This window comes from Triticum aestivum, chromosome 6B (assembly GCF_018294505.1).
Source record: "Triticum aestivum cultivar Chinese Spring chromosome 6B, IWGSC CS RefSeq v2.1, whole genome shotgun sequence".
Lineage (NCBI taxonomy): Eukaryota > Viridiplantae > Streptophyta > Magnoliopsida > Poales > Poaceae > Triticum > Triticum aestivum.
Window position 1 is genome coordinate 135386532 of NC_057810.1, and position 25342 is coordinate 135411873.

Sequence of the window (25342 nt, forward strand, 5' to 3'; positions counted from 1 at the left end):
AAGAGAGCGACAGCACGCAAAACTCACGTATGACTCAAGAGGCCTCTACGTGGACACAACGGGGGGCTATCAACAATTTCTAAATAAATTGCACAAACCAGGACTTGAACTCAAGACCTTAGCTCCGATACCATGTTAAGCTTCATGCACTAGCCAACGCAACCAAAAGTCCGAACTAATGGAAAAGGTTAGTACAATCCACATATACTGTAACACCCCCTCTCACGTGTGATGGGGAAGACAAGTCAACACGTGCAAACGGAAGAGAGCAACGGCGCGCGAAACTCACGTATGACTCAAGAGGCCTTTACGTGGACACAAAGGGGGGCTATCAGCAATTTTTAAATAATTTGCGCAAACCAGGACTTGAACTCAAGACCTTAGGTCCGATACCATGTTAAGCTTCATGCACTAGCCAACGCAACCAAAAGTCTAGTACAATCCACATATACTGTAAGAATGGCGACGCCTCGACGATCCTGTTAAGCTGCTAAAAAGGAAAGCTTAGCTCGTCAAAATAAACATGTCATGACGTGATAACCCGGTGAAACACCAGATGGTAGCAGCGATAGCCCTTCGTGTTTGGTGGGTAATCAAGAAAAATGCAAGGCAAGGATCGCGGCGCGAGCTTATGTGGAGTGATGGCAGTGATGCTAGGGTAACACAAACAACCAAAGATCAGGAGATCATCGTAAGATGGTGGTGACCCGAGGAGAAGCTGATAGGGTGTATAGTTCCATTGAACATGGCAAGGTCAAATGTTAATGAGAAGAGTTGTCGTGGCGAGTGCATCAGGCCAAAAGCAAGGTGGAACATGACCATGAAATAGGAGAGTGCAGACGCAGTCACTAATGGTGCGGAGCACACGTTCGGCATGGTCATTTTCGGTGAGGTGTATGGACAGTGAGGCGGAAGATGGTGCAATGGGATGCAAGAAGAGTGTGGATGATAAGGTTGTAGAACTCCTTTCTGTTGCCAGTCTGCAAATCATGAATGGACCGTCCGAATTGTGTAGACACATAAGAGAAGAATGTGGGGAGTGTAGACGGAACATTAGAAAAAGGTGGGGAGTGTAGAGACATATTAAAGATAACTGGAACTACTTGGGATATGTGAGGTCCAAATATCACTACAAATTAACTGAAACAGAAAAGACGCAACTGTGGAAGACGAACTAAATGGAAGACAAAGGTGCTTGCCGACATGGCATGCATGAAAAGTATGGCTGGCTGTTTAATCACAACAGAAAGAGAATCTTTGCATGATTGTATGAAGTGCGGCGGAACTCGGATGGCGGCGTGCGTGCCAAAGATCAACCCCGGCGGGTGATCGGTCAACTGATGGAAGATGAAGATGGTTGGGCAGGGTATAGATTGTCAGGGCTGTCACAGTGGTGTAGAACCATCCGTGTGCGAGCATCCTTAACAGAGAAACCATGTTTGTCAAATTCCATAGTTATGAGATTTTCACGAGTAAAAGAACGGATAGAGACTAAATTTTTGATGAGTTGAGGTGAAACCACAACATTATTAAGAGATAAGGGCATGTAGTAAGAAGGAAACAGAACGGAGCCGACATGTCTAACAGGGAGAGATGAACCATTACCCATGATAATTGTGAAACAGAACGGAGCCGATAAGGGCATGTAGTAAGAAGGAAACAGTGCTGGTAGTGGGATAGAAAGATGACAAGTTACCAGGGTGGTACGCCATGTGAGCGGTCGCACCGGTGTCCATGAACCAGTCGCCACCGATGCTACTTGTGACCTGCGTTGGGATTTCCCTAAGAGGAGGGGATGATGTAGTACAATAGAGATAAGTATTTCCCTTGGTTAAGAACCAAGGTTGTCAATCTAGTAGGAGAACCACACAACACCTTGTTAGCAGTACCTCCAAACAAAATAACAAATCCTTGCACCCAACGCGAACAAGGTGTTGTTAATCCCTCGACGATTAATTGCAAGATTAAATTGTGTAATGATAGATAAATAGAACAAAAATATATAATAAAATAAGTAAAGAAAAATTGCAGCAAGATATTTTTAGAATTTTAATATATGATAAAAGTTGATCCAAGGGCCATAGTACAAGAGGCTTCTCTCTTCAAAATAGCATACATTGGGTAAACAAATTACTGTTGGGCAATGGATAGAACAACAAATAATCATGACGATATCCAAGGCAATGATCATGTATATAGGCATCATGTCTGAGACAAGTATTTTGGGTGGCTCTCTGTTGGTTTCCCAATTTTAGAGAATTTATAGAGGTGGAATTAGGTCAAACTGAGCGAAGGTGGGCCCATGAGGCACCGGGGCGCACCCTGGTGGCTCGTGGCCACCTCCTTGGTCTTCTGGTCCTCTCCCAAAGCTTCTAGTGTCTCTTTTGTCCAGAAAAAAGTTTGCAAAAAGTTTCGTGGCATTTGGACTTTGTTTGGTACTAATATTCTGAAAAACCAAAAACAGGGAAAAAACAGCAACTGGTACTGGGCACTAAGTGAATAGGTTAGTCCCAAAAAATGATATATAATTGCTTGTAAATGCATATAAAACATCCAAGATTCATACTATAATAGCATGGAATAATAAAAAATTATTGATACATTGGAGACGTTTGAAGCATCCCCAAACTTAATTTTTGCTCGTCCTCAAGTAGGTAAATGATAAAAACAGAATTTTTGATGTGGAATGCTACCTATCATATTCATCATATAGTGTTTTCGTTTGTGGCATCGATATCTAGACTCGAGTGATTCAGCAATAGTCTATAGTTGACATGAAGATATAAATACTCAAACATACTAAAAAGCAACCATGTCTTTCAAAATACCAACGCTAAAGAAAGTTATCCCTAACTCATCATGCTCGTTCATTGATCCATTCATGGAACACACTCAAGATTAACTACATCCAGTGCACAAGTATGGCAATAGTGCTCTCTAGTTTGTTCATTATAAGATAAGATGGAGACTCAAAATAAAAATAGCATAAAAGTAAAATAGGCAGGCCCTTCGTAGAGGCAAGCAGAGATTTGCAGAGGTGCCAAAGCTCAAAGTTTTAAATAGAGATATAATCATTTTTTGAGAAAAGGCATGCTTTTCCTGTCAACGTCACGATCGAAAGTTTCCAATATCTCCCATGCTAGACAAATTATAGGCAATTCCCAAACAAAAAAGAAAGTTTATTTCCTTTCCACCATTCTTGCACAATACATGGCTAGCAGTATCCACGGCTGCCTTCCAAACTTTCAACTTTCAAAGGAATTTATTATTATTTTTTTCATTTTGGGACTGGGCATCCCTATTACCGGCCATTTTCTCGTGCAATGACAAGTAAATAAACACTCATATTGAGAATAAACCATCCAGCATGAAAGATATTGACCACCCCTGTCGCTTCATGAGCGGTATAGGCATGCAAAACGAATTGCTTTTGAATGATTAGAGTTGGCACATGCAAATTTACTTGGAACGGCATGTAAATACCGCATATAAGTAGAAATAGTGGCCTCATTTGGCACAACTTTTGGTTTAAGGAATTGGATGCACAAGATGTATTCCCACTTAATACAAATGGAGGCTAGCAAATAGATTGAGAAGCAACCAAGAAAAAAATAAAACAGTCATAAACATGCATTGAGAATAACTAACACTGAGTAATGCACCATAAGTAGGATATAAATTCATTGCATAACTATTGACTTTACGTGCATTCATAGGGAATCACAAACCTTAACACCAATATTCTTACTAAACCACAATTACTCACTGGAATAACTCACATATTATCATCTCCCTATCGCAAAAATATTGCAAGGAATCAAACTTATCATATCCAATGATCTACATGAAAGTTTTTATTATATCCTTCTCGAATATTCATCACACTGGGACCAAATTCATATCTTGTGCAAATTACCATTACTTTTATCAACTCTCAAAAAGATATAAGTTTACAATGAGAGTTCATATATTTCTTCAAAATATAATATCATCGTGCTTAAAAAGATATAAGTGAGGCACTAGAGCAACTGCCTAGCTCAAAAGATATAAGTGAAGCACATAGAGTATTCTAACAAATCATGAAAAATGTGTGTCCCTCTCAAATAGGTGTGCCCAGCAAAGATGATTGTGACAAACTAAAAAGAAAACAAAGAAAAAACTCATATAATACACGACGCTCCAAGCAAAACTCAATTCATGTGATGAATAAAAATATAGCTCCAAGTAAAATTACCGATGGTCGGTAGAAGGAAGAGGGGATGCCTTCCGGGGCATCCCCAAGCTTAGTTGCTTGGGAGTCCTTGAATATTACCTTGGGGGTGCCTCGAGCATCCCCAAGCTTAGGCTCTGGCCACTCCTTATTCCTTCATTCATTGTGATCTCACTCAAAACATGAAAACTTGAGCTGATAAAACTCAACAAAACCTTCGTGAGATCCGTTTGTATAATAAAGCAAATAACTACTTTAGGTACTGTTGCAAACCCCTTAATATTTTATTATTGCATTATAACTAATGTATTCTAACTTCACCATGGCTTATATCCCCCGACACAAACCATATATTCATCAAAACAAGTGAACAACGCAACGAAAACATAGAATCTCCCTAAAAGAGAACAATCTGTAGTAGTTCGAACAATGACCATACTTATGTAACTCCGCAAATTCTGAAAACTTAGGGAAACATGGGAAGTTTGCATATCAGTACTGTGTAAAACAGTCAGGATTTTATCGCTCTCCAGCACAACAATTCTGCTACTGGATGCAAAAGTTTCTGTTTTTACCACCGTTCAAGAATTCGTCTGATAATTAGTTAACGGGCCAGTTAATCGCTACTCATAGGGTGACCGAATCGAATAGCACCTATTCATCGTGTTAACTTGTCAGGCCGATTAATTGGCCAGTTAGACCGATTAATCAGTTGTTAGGTCGATTAATCGCTCACGACCCATTAGCTTGTGGGCAATCAAAGCGCAAAAATTTTCCCTGCAACCCCTCCCATCCTCCTCTCGCTCTTCAATAGCTAGGATTCGACCAAACAGTAGCATATTTTGGTATATTACACAGTTGAGAGCAAGAGAATATGATATAATACATAAAAAAACTAGATACATTTTGGCAATTTCTATTTAATAACTGATTAATGGTTAACCGATTAATCCAGTTAATAGGCTGATTCACCGATTAATCACTACTCCCAAGCCGACCAAGCAGTTACTAGTTACCATTTCCTGAACAATGGTTTTTACATAGAATCAAAACAACTATCATCCAAATCATCCCAAAGGCTTTACTTGGCACAAACACTAGGTAAAACACAAAAACACAACCATAACAGTAGCATAATTGTGTGCACACAAGAAAACAGAAAAATAAACAAGAAAATTAAGATAACTATTGGGTTGCCTCCCAACCAGCGCTATTGTTTCACGCCCCTCATGGGCCACTGCTCCATCTTCTCGTCCCCTCCCAAAGCTTCCAGGGTCTCTGATGTCCAGAAAAAAATCACCAAAAAGTTTCATGGCATTTGGACTCTTTTTTATATTGATATTTTGAAAAACCAAAAATAGGCAAAAAAAACAACAATTGGCACTGGCACTAAGTTAATATGTTAGTCCCAAAAAATGATACATTGTTGCTTGTGTATTTATAGAAAAAAAATCCAAGATTGATACTATAATAGCATGGAATAATAAAAAATTATAGATACGTTGGAGATGTATCAACGCCTACCCCTTTTTGTGTGCTAGCATGTGCGCCCGCCGCTAGTAAGTGCGCCAGCATGAACTGATCTCTGGTCGCGGGCCTTTTCAGTTCAAATTGTTTATTACGAGGACGAGAATTGGGTCGGCCGGTTGGGTGCATCGGTCGAAAACAAGCAGACAATGAGCACCCAGGCGACCCAAACAAACAAAAAGTGGACAAAGCGCACGTCCGTTAGGGCTGCTGTTGGCGATACTCTTAGGTGCCATGCACGCCACAGCATAACAAGCACTCTGGTTCTCAGGTCTGATTCTAGAGAGAAGCAGAAGGAGCCACTCTAGTTTTGAATACTGAAAGACATGCTCATCGGGAATGTCCCACACAGCTCGGAGTTCCTCCCTCAACGCATGGGCTTTAGTGTAGTTCACCACCGCATGAAAAACATTTTCTTCAACACACTGCACACCCACATATGTTACGAATGTTGCCAGCTTCCAGGGACCTTCGCCATTTGTTTCTTTAGTGGCTAGATTGTTTGAAGCCAATCACCAGCCAAAAACTCTTAAGTTTGTTTGGCACATGTGCTTTCCAAATCAGCAACCACATGGACTGCTACCCATAGGAATTGTTCCTGCTGCTCGCCATCGCCGAGTCAACATGCTTTAGGTTGTAGGCAACCCTGCCCACTGCTTTCAAAGAGCCACACATGGTTGTCCTCAAGGTCCTCTCTTAGAACTTTAAACTTCATGATCAATTTAGCATCATCGGGCCAGAAAACTTCCCTTATCAAAGAAACCACACACGTCGATGTCGTATCCTTGAATTTCTCCTGCTACCCTAAATCTTCAACGAAGTTTCCTTCGGAATCTAACTATCCCTACGGACTCAAATATAATTACCATTACCGACTCTTCAAATGATCCCTCTTTTTAAGAAGTTCCAAACCAAGCTCAATTCCTCTCCATTCGTGGGATGCTTCACCAGTAAAGACTGTATCAAGGACATCGCTAGTTGGGTAGTACCTCGGCTTTGAAAAACCGAGCACATAAACCCTCTGCCTACTCGATAAGGCTCCATGCCTGCCGCAGTAATAGAGCCTGGTTGAAGCACTTTGTGTCTGTAAATCCTATGCCTCCACGTATTTTTTGTTTGACCAAACTGTCCCACGATGCCTAATGGACTATCCTTTTCCCGCATCTTCTCCCCACCAAAACTGCCTGATGGTTTTCATGTGCTCCCTCCGTATAGAAATATAAGAGCGCTTAGATCACTACACAGTGATCTAACGCTCTTATATCTGTTTACTGAGGGAGTAATCATTATGGCAACTTGAGGGAACTTTAAACGCACTCATGGTGTATGTAGGAAGATCTTGCTCCACTGATTGACCAACACTTCCTTCATTGCCATAGACATGAATTTTTATTCCAATCTGGGAGCCACTTAGTGAATATTTTATTGATAGGTTAGAATATTGCCTAGCTATTTCTCTTCAGACGTGCACCTTTCCTAGTGTGGATTTCACCTCCTCTTGTCTTTCCACCTGCCATCCACTACTAAACAAGAGAAAGTATTTTTGTGAAGTTGACAATTGTCTAGTGTGCCCCTCAAATTTATGTATCACATTCTTCACAACCTCAGCCCATTGTCGGTTTGCTTGGAAGAATATGCTACTGTCATCAGGAAACAATAGATGTCAAATTGCTGGAGCTCTTCTAGCGATCTTCAGGTCTGTCAGTCCCCCATGATTCACTACTTTCTTAAAAAAACCAACAAATCATCTGCTAGTGTTATCTAATCTTCCTATCAAAAGAAACACAAGGTTTTCATCTCGCTTCTCTTGCAAGATAAACTTCATAACAGAGATATGCTTTGCTGCAGGAATTTCTTCAGTGAGGACTATTATTGTGTTATGTGTGGAGAAGATGCGGTGGAGATCAAAGATCGTTTATTTTTTAGATGTCTTTTCACTAAAGCCTACCGGAAATACTTTTCTCTAATTTGGGCTCCTGCCATACTGACCAGCTACATCAACTGCATTCTTGCCTAACAACAGGGACTGCCAAACCTTTCTATATGGAGGTTATCTTTCTAGGGGCTTCTTAGCACTCAGCTCCTTATCTTTTCTTACTTGCAATATTAACCAAAATCAATAGGAAGTACGTAGTAGGGTCCTATTGTGTCTCTTGTTTCATTTTTTCGTCTATTTTCCTATTACTCGATGCCGTAAGAAAAAAAGAGGGGTCACAACAACTTTCAAAGGGTCCAATAAGAGGGGCAAGTAACCTCTCAGATACTACAAGAATTACATTCGTAACAAGTAAAATAATTTCCTCTCTGCTTTTTCATAGAGCATGTGGTAGGAAATCCTCTTTGGGTTAGTTTGTCAATGTTCTGTTTGTTTAACATGTACCATTTGATTTCAGATGAGGTGTTGAAGAAGGAGGCCTAATAATGCCCCAAATGCAGTGTGCCAGTGAGAAATCTGAAGTCGATGCTTGACATGGGGGTATTTTAGAATTTCTTTCTAATTGATGGATCTCTTTATCTAGTTTTATTTGGCAGACTAGGGAAGGGGAGGCACCGACATGGTGAATAGTCTATGCTACCAAGAGGCCAAAGGTCAACCTGGTGCGACTTGAGAGCAATGATGCTCTCAAGGATGAAATAGTTGTACCCAGGGGTACTCTCGTGACTTGCCTTGCAAGCATAGAGCTGCAGTTTGAAGATGTTGGTGCTCCTATTCAATTTCTGGAGTTCTTTGATTCATTTGGCAAGGTAATTTGGGAAAGCAAGTAGTAATATGTTTTATTTAGCATTTCGTGTTGCATTGGATCATTGATGCATCTACTCCTCATTTCTAAACCGGCTTGATTTAGCTAGTTATGGTTAGTTAGGTTGTTTGAGAATGTTGCCAAGCTAAAAAATCTGTTGTTTTCTTATTGCTTCTGTCTTGTTAACACAAAATAGATAATAAACTTGAGTGGGATATTGTTTATTATTTCTCAACTTATAATATAATGAAAGTTTATTTGCATTTTATTTTATAATCTGGAACCAAACTTGGTATATGTTTCCACAAATGAATTTTTTAAACTGTTCTTAGCTGCATGCTTGCTTTTAGAGACCTTTTCTTTTGCATTATAAATATAATAATGTACCAAATGATGTAAGTAGATCTGCAAAATAAGGAAGGGGCAACTAGAAGAAACTCTCAAAGACTTAACTCAACTTGAAGAGGTGTCTTTAGTTGTTGCCGACCTTCACATAAAGTTGTTCTCCATCATAGAAATTGGCAAAGATATGTAAGTACACTCCAAACTACTTTTTCCTTTTTTTTGCCCATGCAGTCAATAACTTGGTAACCGAGGTTATTTTTTCTTAGCTCTTTTGAGTATCCAGGACATGTAGATGAATGGATAAGAAAAGTCGGCGAGTACATCACTTTGACATTACACAGAGAAGATTTCACCCTTCGCTGCTTAAATCAGGGGGTATCAGGATATACAAATTTGAACCCTTCTTGTAAGTTGGAGGTGCTGAATTGTTTGTGTGATGAGGCATTATCTTCTGAGTAAGTAAAGGCTATCATATTTGCTGGAGTAGTTCACTTACTTACTGTCATATTAGTTATCTTGTTACTTTGTTCAGAAAGTTGAGGACCTGGATTGACATTAAAGATAGAGAATGTGTGTACAGACAAAAAATATCAAAGCTGCAACTAGAAAGGTATTTATCTTGGGAAGTTCCTTTTTTGTGGTCAAGTCACTTAGTTGACATTAATGACCATAGGTCTTGTCTTGTGTCATAACAAAAGGAGCTAAAAGGAAGATATAATGACATGGCTAAAACAATCGAAGGAGGAAAAACTGCTAGCAAAGAGGAAGTTAATAATATCCTTTCTCAAATAAAGGAAGCATAAGAAGTCAAACATGCTTCTTATGCTTCCTTTATTTGAGAAAGGATATGATTAACTCCTTTTAGCTTCTCTCTCAAATAAAGGAAGCTGAAGTAGTTAATAACATCCTTTCTCAAATAAAGGAAGCAGAAGAAGTTAAGCAGGCTTCTTATGCTTCCTTTATTTGAGAAATGATATGATTATATTCCTCATTTCTAGCAGTTTCTCCTCGTTTCATTGCTTTAGCCATGTCATTATATCTTTCTTTTAGCTCTTGTTGCTAGGAAACAAGACAAAACCTATGATCATTAATGTCAAGCAAGTTACCTGACCACAAAAAAGGATCTTCCCAAGATAAATACTTTTTTGGTTGGAGCTTTGATTTTTCTCCCTGGCCATACATTCTCTACCTTTAATGTTAATCCCGGTCCTCAACTTTCTTAACAAAGTAACAAGATAATTAATATGACATTAGTGAACTGAACTACTATGGCAAATATGATAGCCTGTACTTACTCAGAAGGTAATGCCTCATCACATAGACTATACAACACCTCTGGCTTACAAGAAGGGTTCAAATTTTTATATCCTGATACCCCCTGATTTAAGCAATGAAAGGTGAAATCTTCTGTATGTAACTTAAAGTGGTGTACTCGCCGACTTTTCTTATCCATTCATCTCCATTTCTTGGATACATGAAAGGGCTAAAAAGATAACCTCATTTATCAAGTTATTGACTGTATGAGGAAAACAAGGAAATAGAAATTTGGAGTATATTTACATATCTTTACCATTTTTATGACAAATAACAACTTTATGTGAAGGCCAGCAACAACTGAAGACACCTCTTGAAGTAGAGTTAAGTGTTTGAGAGTTTCTTGTAGTTGCCCCTTCCTTATTTTGCAGATCTTCTTACATTAATTGGTACATTATTCTATTTATAATATGGAAGAAAAGGTCTCTAAAAGCAAGTGGGCAGCTAAAAACAGTTAAACATTTTCATCTATGGAAACATATAACCTAACAAACCATAACTAGCGAAAGCAAAACAGATTTAGAAATGAGGAGTAGATGCATCAATGATCCAATGCAACACAAAATGGTAAATAAAATATATTACAATTTGCTTTCCATAATTACCTCACCAAATGAGTGACAGAACTCTAGAATTGAATAGGAGCACGGACATCTTCAAATTGCAGATCTATGCCTACAAGACAAGTCACGAGAGTACCCATGGGTATGACTATTTCATCCTTGAGAGCATCATTGCTCTTAGTTCACACCAGGTTGACCATCATCCTCTTGGTAGCACAAACAATTCTCCCTGTCGGGGCCTCCCCTTTCTAGTTCTGCCAAATAGAATCAGATAAAGAGATCCATCAACAATAATGAAAATCTGAAATCCCTTATGGAAAGCATCAGCTTCAGATTGCTCACTGGCACACGCCGCAGTTGCACTCCTTCCTGCATTTGGGGCATTCGCAGGCCTCCTTGTTCAACACTTCATCCACAATCAAAGGGTACCTATTAAACAAAGAGAACATTAACAAACAAACCCGAACAAGATAGCCTACCACTGGCTCTACGAAAAGTAGAGAGGGAATTATGTTACTTGTTGAATGCAATTCTTGCAGTATCTATGATGTAACTTGTCCCTCTTATTGGACCCTTTGCAATATGCCATGACCCATATTTTTCTTCGTCTGGTTCCAGTCCAGACCAACATCTGTCCACCACATGTATTACCTACCAGGTCACATACCTGAAACTACGTAAGGCCATATTTTGTCAGAATCATATGTTATCTGTACAACAGTATAGATGTTTTTCAACTGGAGCTAACATAAATATGGCATGTCGCCATACATGCTAATGATACCGAAAATAAATAGCAGGAGTTTAACTATGATCTTGTGTAGCTAGTTTGCACAAGATAATATAGAAATTCACAACAGGATAGAAGCCATATGCTTTCATACTCACCAAATCTCTCAAGGCATGGATACACACTCAAATATAGCTCCTAATTTATGCAAAGTTAACATGCTCAGCTAAATACGAAATCCAACATTGGCATAATCTTACTTGTCCACAACCGCCCATCACTTCAAGCCACAAATTATGTCTTCTAAATGCCTAAATAACCATAGGTAAGATTTAAAGCCATAAACCGGTAGAACTGGCAGTGGCAGGAAGAGGAATAGGTCAAGGAATAACTTGTGGGGAAAACCTTGGAGTGTAACCCATCTAGGGTCGAGCTTGGAATTACTATCCTCATGGTCCTTGGGGATGACCATCTCGCCAACCCAGATCTTCTTCAACTTGCTCTAGTCCACTATCTCCAGATATGGTGGCTACCCCGTCTTCCTACAAGGCCGAAACAAAATAAAAGATCCTAACATGATCTAAGATCTCGTGAGCAGACAGAGAACACACTATCTCTGGGAATGAAAGGCTGGACAAACCTGAGGTCCTAGATGGATAATCTACTGGAGAGGAAGACTGTGAAGGCACCCCTCTTCGACGCGGCGACGGGTGCGGCGCTATTGGTGGCCATCATGGCGGACGCGGGGAGGATGACCTATGTTGTGCGTGCGAAGGGGCTGGGATAGGGGATTCCTGACCATGAAGCAGGCCGCCGGCCGTGAGTAGCAACAGGCGAGGAGGGCAAGATCCGATGCCACCACCTCCCGCATCGAACATGAGGAGCGAGCACAACATAATAGCTAGATCCACCGATGCCGCAGACGTACGTGCCGATGTCTGGAGCAGCCGAGGTGAACATAGGCATATGGGGTGTGCATGGGGCAAGGTGGCCAGGGAGAGGGAACATAGAGGGCATCGATCTGGTGGGTGACGATGGGAGAGGTGGAGGCTGGCGGCGAGGAAAAAAGAGAACGGCGGTGTGGAGCGGATGGGGCTGGGAAATAGGATTAGGTTTGTGTGAGGGAGGGATTTATAGCCATTGGCCTTACTGGGCTGCTCAAGTATGGCCAGATCTTGGGTTTAGAAAAATTTGGGCCCATAAGGTTCTGTGCAGTTGTATATATATTTTTATTTCCTTTTGATATAGTGTTGTTATTGGAAATACTTTATTTAATTACGAGTTGGCATTGTTAGAAAAGTCGGCAACAATAAAAAATCTATCACATCAAGTGGAATATAGTAGATTAATGTATTAGGTCAATTCGAGATAATATGAAAAACCAACACAAAAGTGTTATCATAGGTGGTGGTGTGGCTGAACTGGAAAAGGTTTCTACATGGAACACATTACATTATAATGTTCATGTAAAAATTAGATATTTGTGCATTGTCGTATGTTACTATTGAAGCAAAATGATCCCTTTATTCCTGTGTCTTCGACTACTTTATACCCAAATTAGATTTCACATGTTAGATGAAGTTTATCTATTTGTTGGATATAGTTCAAATGCGAACTACATGTATCTCAAATAATTTTTCTAAAAATAGAATACATTTTAAGAAATTGTGCAAAAGATCTTGTATCCATAAATATAAAATAATTCAAAACATCTGTGGGGAACATTCAAACATACACATACGTCTTGAGTGATTTTTTTATCTTACAAATCTAAATAAGGTCTACAAATTAGGAAATTAGCTTGGGCACATGTGTTTTTATTTTGGCACCTATATTATATTATATTATATAAACATTTATGATAGAAAATTGGCAATCTTGAAAAGAATTAGAATTCATTATGTATTCATCTAATATTTTTACATTTATTGACGTAAGAAAATCTACTCTCTAATGCTCATAAATGAAAATATAATATACACTACAAAAAAAGACACATCCGTGACATTTTGGACCGAACGAATTTTTTTCTGTCATACTTATGACACTTCTATCACGATAATTGTAACAAAACCCGGTATCATCATAGATGTGGTGGGCTCTTATTTCTATGACAAAAAATCATGACAGAAAATGGGCTTTTCTTCCTGGGCGGGCCGGAGACGCAGCTTCATGACATTCTTTGGGCCGTCCATGACGGAAAAAACCGTGGTAGAAGCGAGGGTGAGGAAAATATCGAGGTGTTCCCAGTTACGGTGGGTGTTCGGGGCCGAGCGATGCGTGTTTCTCTCGTACACGTGCACATGTGTGTGTGTGAGGCATTGGGCTCTAACTGAACCCGAGCGAGGCGTTGGGCTCTAACTGAACCCGAGTGATTGCCCTGCAGGCTACGCGTTACTGAACCCGAGCGATCGATCAATGGCTGTTAACTGAACCCGATCGAGTGATTCCTTCGCTACTACTTCTAACTAAAGCTGATCGATGTTGCCTCTGGATGAACCGTGAGTGTTGCGGGGGGGGGGGGGGGTTGGATGAACAGTGAGCGGTGGGGGTGGATGAACAGGACCCCGCGGTGTTGCCTCTGGATGAACATGACCCCGTGGTGTTGCCTCTGGATGAACAGGACCCTGATCGATCGAGCTGGTTGGGGATGGATGAATAGGACCCCGTGGAGGGCTGGATGAACAGTAGATGGTGGAGGGGTGGATGAATAGTAGCCCGTCGAGGGGTGGTTGAACAGGAGCCCGTGGAGAGGGGTGGTTGAACAGTAGCCGGTGGAGTAGCACGCGGTTGAGGCTGGATTAACAGGAGCCCGTGGATGAACAGTCGCAGGTAGAGGCTGGAGGTGGTCGACGGTCGATGAAAAGTAGCCCGTTGAGGCTGGAGGAGGTCGATGGTGGAGATGAATAGTATCCCGTGGAGTCCCGTTTTGCGGTACGCCACACCCCTCCCGATAAGCAGGACCCCCATTTCGACCGTAGTGCTCCAACACAAGTCCGTTTCCTCTGTTTTGCGGTACGCCACATCCCTTCTGATCAACAGTACCCCGTTTCGACCGTAGGAGGTCCAACACAAGTCCGTTTCCTCCGTTCTGCGGTACGCCAGACCCCTCCTGATGAACAGGATCCTGTTTCGAACATGGATGGTCGAACACAAGGACGTTTCCTCCGTTCTACGGTACGCCAGGCCTCGTTTCCATCACCAGTTCCATCCAAGCCGGTTGGCTCCTAGGCGTTCCGTTGCCTCCCGATGAACACTACGCATTCCGCTGCCTCCCGATGAACACGACGCATTCCGTTGCCTCCCCATGAACACGACGACGACGCAGTTTCTCCATTCCGACCCAGCCATGTACACGAGCCCTGGCCATACGTATGCGCTGTTGGAAATATGCCCTAGAGGCAATAATAAAATGGTTATTATTATATTTCCTTGTTCATGATAATTGTCAATCACTCATGCTATAATTGTATTGACCGGAAACCGTAATACATGTGTGAATACATAGACCACAACATGTCCCTATTGAGCCTCTAGTTGACTAGCTCGTTGATCAACAGATGGTCATGGTTTCCTGACTATGGACATTGCATGTCATTGATAACGGGAACACATCATTAGGAGAATGATGTGATGGACAAGACCCAATCCTAAGCATAGCACAAGATCGTGTAGTTCGTTTGCTAAAGCTTTTATAATGTCAAGTATCATTTCCTTAGACCATGAGATTGTGTAACTCCTGGATACCGTAGGAATGCTTTGGGTGTACCAAACATCACAACGTAACTGGGTGGCTATAAAGGTGCACTACAGGTGTCTCCGAAAGTGTATGTTGGGTTGACACGAATCGAGACTGGGATTTGTCACTCCGTATGACGGAGAGGTATCTCTGGGCCCACTCTGTAATGCATCATCATAATGAGCTCAATGTGACTAAGTAGTTGGTCACGGGATCATGCATTACGGAACGAGTGAAGTGACTTGCCGGTAATGAGATTTAGCGAGGTATTGGGATACCGACGATTGAATCTCGGGCAAGTAACGTACCGATTGACAAAGGGAATTGTATATGGGATTACTTGAATCCTCGACATCGTGGTTCATCCGATGAAATCATCATGGAACATGTGGGAGCCAACATGGGTATCTAGATCCTACTATTGGTCATTGGCCGGAGAGCTGTCTCGGTCATGTCTGCAAGATTCCCGAACCCGTAGGGTCTACAGACTTAAGGTTCGGTGACATTAGGATTAAAGGGAAGGTTTTACGTGGTTACCTAATGTTGTTCGGAGTCCCAGATGAGATCCCAGATGTCACGATGAGTTCCGGAATAGTCTGGAGGTGGAGATTTATATATGGGAAGTCAACATGCGGTCACCGGAAGTATTTGGGGGTTTATCGGTATTGTACCGGGACCACCGAAGGGGTTCCGGGGGTTCACCGGGAGGGTTCACCTGCCCCGGAGGGCCCTTATGGGCTGTATGTGGAAGAGAACTAGCCCCAAGTGGGCTGGGCGCCAACCCCCCTAAGGCCCATGCGCCTAGGGTTGGGGGGGGACCCTAAAGGGGGCGCCCCTTGGCTTGGGGGGCAAGCCCCCTCCCCTTGGCCACCGCCCCCCTCTAGATCTCATTTAGAGGGGCTGGCCCCCTTCCCCCTTAACCCTATAAATAAGGGGAGGAGGGAGGGCAGCCGCACCACATCCAAGGAGCAGCCCTCCCCATCTCCAACACCTCTCCTCCCCCGTTTGTGCTTGGAGAAGCCTTGCCGGAGAACCACTGCTCCTCCACCACCACGCCGTCGTGCTGCTACTGGAGCCTTCTTCCTCAACCTCTCCCTCCTCGTTGCTGGATCAAGGCGCAGGAGACGTCACCGGGCTGCACGTGTGTTGAACATAGAGGTGCCGTTGTTCGGTGCTTAGATCGGAATCCACCGCGATCTGAATCGATATGAGTACGACTCCTTCATCCGCGTTCTTATAACGCTTCCGTGTCGCGATCTTCAAGGGTATGAAGATGCACTCCCTCTCTCTTGTTGCTAGTTTCTCCATAGATTGATCTTGGTGATGCGTAGAATTTTTTAATTTCTGCAACGATCCCCAACAATGGCACCATGAGCCAGGTCTATGTGTAGTTTCTATGCACGAGTAGAACATAAGTTGTTGTGGGCGTCGATTTTTTCAGTTTACTTGCCACTACTAGTCTTATCTTGATTCAGCGGCATCGTGGGATGAAGCGGCCCAGACCGACCTTACACATACGCTTACGTGAGACAGGTTCCACCGACTGACATGCACTTGTTGCGTAAGGTGGGTAGTGGGTGTCTGTCTCTCCCACTTTAGTTGGATCGGATTCGATGAAAAGGGTCCTTATGAAGGGTAAATAGCAATTGGCATATCACGTTGTGGTTTTGGTGTAGGTAAGAAATGTTCTTGCTAGAAACCTATAGCAGCCACGTAAAAACCTGCAACAACAATTAGAGGACGTCTAACTTGTTCTTGCAACATATGTCGTGTGATGTGATATGGCCAAAGGATGTGATGAATGAAATATATGTGATGTATGAGATTGATCATGTTCTTGTAATAGGAATCACGACTTGCATGTCGATGAGTATGACAACCGGCAGGAGCCATAGGAGTTGTCTTAATTTATTGTATGACCTGCGTGTCGTTGAATAACGCCATGTAATTACTTTACTTTATTGCTAAACCGTTAGCCATAGTAGTAGAAGTAATAGTTGGCGAGACAACTTCATGAAGACACGATGATGGAGATCATGGTGTCATGCCGGTGACGACGATGATCATGGCGCCCTGAAGATGGAGATCAAAAGGAGCAAAATGATATTGGCCATATCATGTGACTATTTGATTGCATGAGATGTTTATCATGTTTTTGCATCTTATTTGCTTAGAACGACGGTAGCATAAATAAGATGATCCCACATAAAATTTCAAGAAAGTGTTCTCCCTAACTGTGCACCATTGCGAAGGTTCGTTGTTTTGAAGCACCATGTGATGATCGGGTGTGATAGATTCTAACGTTCGCATACAACGGGTGTAAGCCAGATTTACACATGCAAAACACATAGGTTGACTTGACGAGCCTAGCATGTATAGACATGGCCTCGGAACACAAGAGACTGAAAGGTCGAACATGAGTCGTATAGCAGATACGATCAACATGAAGATGTTCACCGATGATGACTAGACTGTCTCACGTGATGATCGGACACGGCCTAGTTGACTCGGATCATGTATCACTTAGATGGCTAGAGGGATGTCTATCTAAGTGGGAGTTCCATAAATAATTTGATTAGATGAACTTAATTATCATGAACTTAGTCTAAAATCTTTGCAATATGTCTTGTAGATCAAATGTCCCACGCTAATGTTGCTCTCAACTTCAACACGTTCCTAGACAAAACCAAGCTGATAGACAATGGTAGCAACTATACAGACTGGGTCCAGAATTTGAGGATCATCCTCATAGCTGCCAAGAAAGCATATGTCCTAGATGCACCGCTAGGTGAAGCACCCGTTTTCCCAGCAACTCAAGATGTTATGAACGCCTGGCAGTCGCGTAGTGATGATTACTCCCTGGTTCATTGCGGCATGCTTTACAGCTTAGAACCAGGGCTCCAAAAGCGTTTTGAGCAGCACGGAGCATATGAGATGGTCCAAGAGCTGAAATGGTTTTCCAAGCTCATGCTCGGGTCGAGAGATATGAAGTTTCCGACAAGTTCTACAGTTGTAAGATGGAGGAGAATGGTTCTGTCAGCGAGCACATACTCAAAATGTCTGCGTTGCACAACCGCTTGTCTCAGCTAGGAGTTAATCTCCCGGATGACATGGTCATCAACAGAATCCTCCAGTCGCTTCCACCTAGCTACAAGAGCTTTGTGATGAATTTCAATATGCAGGGGATGGTGAAAACCATTCTTGAGGTATATTCAATGCTAAAATCAGCGGAGGTGGAGATCAAAAAGGAACATCAAGTGTTGAAGGTCAATAAAACCACTAGTTTCAAGAAAGGCAAGGGTAATAAGAACTTCAAGAAGGACGGCAAGGGAGTTGTCGCGCCCGGTAAGCCAGTTGCCGAGAAGAAGCCAAAGCATGGACCCAAACCTGAGACTGGGTGCTTTTATTGCAAGGGAAATAGACACTGGAAGCGGAACTGCCCCAAGTACTTAGTGGACAAGAAGGCTGGCAACACCAAAGGTATATGTGATATACATGTTATTGATGTGTACCTTACCAGTACTTGTAGTAGCTCCTGGGTATTTGATACCGGTGTGGTTGCTCATTGTGACGCCCGGTTATTTAAGCTACAGTAAACCTCTGCTAATGATGCCACGTCACCTCGATTACTGTTGCTAATCTCGCGTTAGTTCGAAACCGGTTCGAATTCAAAATTTAATTAAAGGCAAACAAAAAAAGTTTTCAAATATTAAAACTAAAATGTTCGGAGTGAGCCAAATAATTCATAAGTAAGTATGGTGGAGAAACCACACTTTTATAAAAGTGTAAAATACTCTAAAATGTTTTAAACAGTAGCAAAAACAATTAGTTGAATGCCTTTTACAATAAATAAAATATTAAACTATTTTATTTTGTTGCCCAAACTTATGTGGCAGTAGCTAATTACTAACGCTAAATTAGGGACTACTTTTATAGTTTATAAAGCTAAAATAAATGAGGAGCTAAAATAAAATAGAAAACAGAAAAGGAATAATAAACAAAATAGAACAAAAGAAATAAAAACAGAAAAGGCCTCCCCCCATTGGGCCTCGGCCCACCCACATGCCCGGCCGCCCCCCCCCCCACTCCCTTATCTCCACTTCCCCATCCCGAAACCCTAGCCGCCCCCCACTCGCTCTCTCCCCCTCCCCCCGATCCAGTTCTGGATCGAGATCGGGAGAAGCCCGAAGCCGCCCGACGCCGCACCGGTGCACGTCCTCGACACCCCTGGCGCCGCCACCCGTCACCCGAATCCGTCCCCGGCGCCACCGTCCTCCTCCCCGACGCCGTCGCCTGTTGCCGCCTGGAGACCACGCCGCCCCGGACCGCGTCGCCGGACTGCCTCCTCGACGCCCTCGTCTCCGCCCGCCTCCTCAACACCCGCTGCCCTAGACCCTACTTCTCGATGTGAGCACGCACGCGCCCCTCCTCTCCTTCCCCTGTCACCGCGTCGCGCCTGACCGCCCCTCCTCTCCTTCCCCTGTCGCCGCGTCGCGCCTGACCGCCCCGTGCCTGTCGCCGCGCCAAGCTGCGCACACCCGCGCCTCGATGCGCCCGGTCCCGTCGCCCCTGCTCGCTTGGGATCGATCTGGCGCGTGCCCACGCGCGCCCGACCATCTGCTGCACGCCCGTCGCCGGCGCACGCACGTCCACGGCTCCGGTCCCCTCCGCCCCGTCGCCCTATTCCGGCCGGCGCTTGTGCGGCTCCCTGGCCACCGGCGCTCGCGCCCGGCCTGCCGCTTCACCTGGGCGGGTTACGCCCGCAAACAGGGGCTCCGCCCTGTTTCGCCAGTGTCCACAACCGCTGCGCCCAACCTCGTCCAGCCTGCCTCGCCGCCGTCGGCCGGACCGGCCCCCGTCGCGCCCCGGCAGCCGCGCTGCTGAACCCGCCCGAGGCCAGCGCCCAGGCTTGCCCCATCAAGCGCTCGTGCCCGCGTGCTCGCACGCCCGACCCGATAGACCCCAGTGGCCCACTGACATGGGGGCCCCACCCACAGAACGTTTAAAAAAAAGTATTAAAAATAAAAAAAATAGATAAAATAAAAATGATTTAATAAAATTAATTATTAATTAATTAATTATCTAATGAATTAATTAAGTTAATTAATCCTACTTAATTAGTAATTAACATGTTAGTCTAACTAAGCAGTAGTTAGTTAACCTAACCCTAATTAATTAAACAGAGTATGACAGGTGGGTCCCACACGTCAGCCTGACCAGTCAACACCTCTGTTGACTGATGATGTCATGCTGACGTCATGCTGATGCAGTAATACTATTTTTGAATTTAATTAATAATAAACGAATTAGAAAATGATTTAAAAACTTTAAAAATTAATATAAAATAAACCGTAACTCGGATGAAAATACTTTCTACATGAAAGTTGCTCAGAACGACGAGACAAATCCGGATACGCAGCCCGTTCGTCCACCACACCCCCCTAACCTATCGAACTCGCAACTTTCCCCCTCCGGCTCCTCTGCCCGAAAACGCGAAACACCGGGAATACTTTCCCGGATGCTTCCCCCCTTCGTCGGTATCACCTACTACCGCGTTCGGGCACACCTAGCACTGCGTATTGCCTCATTTTGTTTGTGATACTTTGTTGGCTCTGTATTTACTGTTTCTTCCCCCTCTTCTCTCCGGTAGACTACGAGACCGACGCTGCTGCTGCCCAGTTCGACTACGGAGTTGACGACCCCTCCTTCTTGCCAGAGCAACCAGGCAAGCCCCCCCTTGATCACCAGATATCGCCTACTCTTCTCTATACTGCTTGCATTAGAGTAGTGTAGCATGCTACTACTTTCTGTTATACCTATCCTGATGCATCGCCTGTCCTTGTTACTACTGTTGTTACCTTTACCTGCTATCCTATATGCTTAGTATAGGATGCTAGTATTCCATCTGTGGCCCTACATTCTTGTCCGTCTGCCGTGCTATACTATCGGGCCATGATCACTCGGGAGGTGATCACGGGTATATACTATATACTTTATACATGATACATGTGGAGACTAAAGTCGGGTCGGCTGGTGGAGCACCCGCGAGAGGATCTTTGAGGCGGAGCGACAGGGCAGGTTGAGACCGCCTAGGAGAGAGGTGGGCCTGGCCCTGTTCGGCGTTCGCGGATACTTAACACGCTTAACGAGATCTTGGTATTTGATCTGAGTTGGCTACGAGCCTATACGCACTAACCATCTACGCGGGAGTAGTTATGGGTATCCCGACGTCGTGGTATCAGCCGAAGCACTTCAGACGTCAGCGACAGAGCGGCGCGCGCCGGATTGGACTGGAACACCACTAGGCTAGGTCTGCTTCCGGCCGCCCACGCAACGTGCAGGTGTGCTCAGGGCGATGGGCCCAGACCCCTACGCGCTTAGGTTTAGACCGGCGTGCTGGCCTCTCTGTTGTGCCTAGGTGGGGCTGCGACGTCTTGATCTTCCGCGGCCGGGCATGACCCAGGAAAGTGTGTCCGGCCAAATGGGATCAAGCGTGCTGGGTAAGTTGGTGCACCCCTGCAGGGAAGTTAATCTATTCGAATAGCCGTGATCTTCGGTAACAGGACGACTTGGAGTTGTACCTTGACCTTATGACAACTAGAACCGGATACTTAATAAAACACACCCTTCCAAGTTCCACAGACAACCCGGTGATCGCTTTTCCACAGGGCGACGAGGGGAGGATCGCCGGGTAGGGTTATGCTATGCGATGCTACTGGAGATGCTACATGGAGATGCTATTTGGAGATGCTACTTGGAGATGCTACTTGGAGGACTTCAATCTACTCTCTTCTACATGCTGTAAGGCGGAGGCTGCCAGAAGCATAGTCTTCGACAGGATTAGCTATCCCCCTCTTATTCTGGCATTCTGCAGTTCAGTCCACTGATATGGCCTCCTTACACATATACCCATGCATATGTAGTGTAGCTCCTTGCTTGCGAGTACTTTGGATGAGTACTCACGGTTGCTTTTCTCCCTCTTTTCCCCCTTTCCCTTCTACCTGGTTGTCGCAACCAGATGCTGGAGCCCTGGAGCCAGACGCCACCATCGACGACGACCCCCTACTACACCGGAGGTGCCTACTACTATGTGCAGCCCGCTGACAACGACCAGGAGTAGTTAGGAGGATCCCAGGCAGGAGGCCTGCGCCTCTTTCGATCTGTATCCCAGTTTGTGCTAGCCATCTTATGGCAACTTGTTTAACTTATGTCTGTACTCAGATATTGTTGCTTCCGCTGACTCGTCTATGATCAAGCACTTGTATTCGAGCCCTCGAGGCCCCTGGCTTGTATTATGATGCTTGTATGACTTATTTATGTTTTAGAGTTGTGTTGTGATATCTTCCCGTGAGTCCCTGATCTTTATCGTACACGTTTGCATGCATGATTAGTGTACGATTGAATCGGGGGCGTCACAAGTTGGTATCAGAGCCGACTGCCTGTAGGAATCCCCCTTTCCAACTTCTTGGCCGAAGTCGAGTCTAGTCGTTGAAAAACTTTTACTAACATGGCTGTGTGGCCCATGGGCCCACGTCGCCATCGGGTGGTAGTAGGATCTTTTATTCCTCGACCTATACTCTGGGACTCTGACATCTCTTCTATTCGGGTTAAATGAATTTTTAAATCTAACATTAGGATCTCGTTATCATTTTCACCCGGAGAGCCCCTTATTATTGATGATCGTCTGCTGCACCAGAAGATTCCGAATATACTCTACGATGTGCTCTCGAGACTATGTGCCATCGCTTTTGCAATTCACTTCCATCGATAAATCCCTCTGGATAACTACTTACACCTATCATTCATATTGTCATCCCCAGTTGCTCTTGTTATTACAAGATGTCCTGAAATACTCTTCGATATTCCGAGAATTCTTTACGCTTACTGCCCTGCAGTTCCTTGCTGCATGAATACCCCTACGAATAATTACTCGCGCTTGCCGAGTATCCGCTCATCCCCAGTTGTTCATGTGTTTCACAAAAGTCTTCAAAATAATATTCGATCTTCCGAAAATCCTCTGGAGCCTTTGGCTCTTGAAATTCTTGCTTGCTTGCATTATGGTTAATCCCATAAGTCTCGTAGTCTTAATGACATTCCTTGTCATTATCATTTTGAGTCTGTTGACTCAATATGTTTGCGAATACACTCAATCATCATTGATCCTTATAAATTACTTTTCCGGCTAAGCTGCCATTCTTTTAACTGGAACTGGTTCCCGACCAATCCAATTGTCTTTGATTGTACCCTAAGGCTATTCAACTTATCCACCCCTAATCAGAGCATTGCTTCTGATCCCTTGATTTGGAAATCATAATTCCTTGCATTTGACAATTGAGTTAGTCAGTTGTTTCTATAATCTGCTTCCTCTAGTTGAGTACCGATGCTCACACCAGATCCCTTATGGACCAACAGATCCTTTGTTGGATTTATCTGACAACGCCCTTCATATTCAATAACCTTGTGAGCCTTTCCCCGGATACATAATGCCTTTGGTAAATTGTATCCTCTGCTTTTCTCAACCATGATCTGCCATCGAGTTGGTGTTATTTACTCTTGAAACTTGTGGTATATGTTTCTAAGAAGCCCCTATGGGTTGAACATCTGCCTTCTCTAAACCGTGTGAACCCGAAAGTTTTCACGAGTCATACTCTTCTGGTGCTTCACCAGACAAAATTTCAACACTACAACTTCATCGAACGTGAGAAGTGAATGAAAGGTTATGCATTGGAGAAGTGGGAGTCGACCTTGAACTTGTGTTCATGCCCATGGACGCGATATATATCCTATCATGAAATCTTCTTGTAACAATAACTATTTCCTTGATAACTAACCTATGGTATCTGTGAATTGATCCCTTGCAACCGTGGTTCCGACCATGATTGTTCTTCTTTGATCTCATTTCTCGGACAAGTTAAAACAATTGTCTTCTATGGATCAATACACCAGTACAACCTTTACTTTGATCTTGTGTCGAGTATTACCCCCCTGGTATCTCGAGATTATCATGGAACTGCATAACTTTTTATGAGTTCTTCATCAAGTGCTACCTTCCCACCGATTCCAATTTTTCGCGGGCTCTGAGTTATTGAACACTCAAAGACACCGATAACTGAACCGAGTCCGCTCTACGGTTCAACAACTCTTCAGTAAGCTTCTATAAGTACGAGTTTGTTACCCGATCACGCCATTCCTAGCCTGTTTGGCTATATCGTTATCGTGACGATTCTAACGGTGCTACCTGGTCCTTATTTTCGGAGCACCAATTTTCGACGATGAACTAACCTTATGTCGATTTTCCTCGTCATACCCTTTCACCTTAAACAACAAGCTTGAGTTCGAGTTTGTGTCGTAACTGTGGTTCCAATAACCTCTTGCTTCATCATTCCTTTGACTTGATGTCGTCGCTGATTGACTACATCTGCATGAAATCTCTCGACAATTGTGTCGTGATCATCATCAACCTTATGAGCTCTTCCAGGAATTCAATTGAATTCATGATGGGTAATACCATCCTTGCCCCTCGATGATTCCTGTTCTCATCGACCACTTTATTGCCTTCCGTTCAACACAACTTGTTCGTGTTTTGTGTAAACCTTGAGATCACTGCTACCCAGCAGTTGATCTTCCTTACCTCGGAAGTATTACCATCTCTTTTTGTCAAGAATGTGGTGAGAATTTCACCACCTCTTAATAATTCTTGATATCATAATACTTCTTGCCATCTTCGTTCATTCCTTGGTCCCCGTATTGTTTTCAACCGGAATACCGACAATGGAGCTATGACGTGTGAATTCAAAACTTCTAGCAACCCTATTGCTTTGAAGTGAATGGGCGATAGTTCATTCTAAGTCCTTCGCTAATTGAATCACCATTCTAACATTGGTCGTGCAACCCAACCCATATTTCGGGCGCACATTTCAACCAATGTTTAATTGTGTATGTTTTCCTCGAGCATACTTCCTTATATCATTTGATCTGGCAAATGTTATCTCCTTGTTCACTTAATGGTGGAAATCCATCTTTTGGAAATCTCGATGAATTGTCGTTGAGTTCATCAGCCACATCCTTGTCCTCTCCTAGGGTTAATGATGAACTCTTGTTAACGGAAATCACTTCATAGTTCATTTCCCGATAATCCTACAGTGTCATCCCGTCAATTGTTTTGCACCTTTC

General features: G+C 43.5%; 1 long non-coding RNA gene across 3 annotated transcripts; it reads right to left on the reverse strand.

Moving 5' to 3' along the window:
• Window positions 1–7948: 7948 nt before the first annotated feature.
• LOC123136163 (uncharacterized) lies at window positions 7949–12515 on the reverse strand. Of its 3 annotated transcripts, none has more exons than XR_006466620.1 (6): window positions 12071–12515; window positions 11836–11968; window positions 11691–11741; window positions 11218–11373; window positions 11043–11129; window positions 7949–10954 (listed from the first exon to the last, which is right to left on the reverse strand). It is a non-coding gene; the product is annotated as an uncharacterized lncRNA (long non-coding RNA). The 3 variants fall into 3 exon arrangements; XR_006466618.1 differs by having other exon boundaries at window positions 11836–11972; XR_006466619.1 differs by lacking the exon at window positions 11691–11741 and having other exon boundaries at window positions 11836–11972.
• Window positions 12516–25342: the final 12827 nt, after the last annotated feature.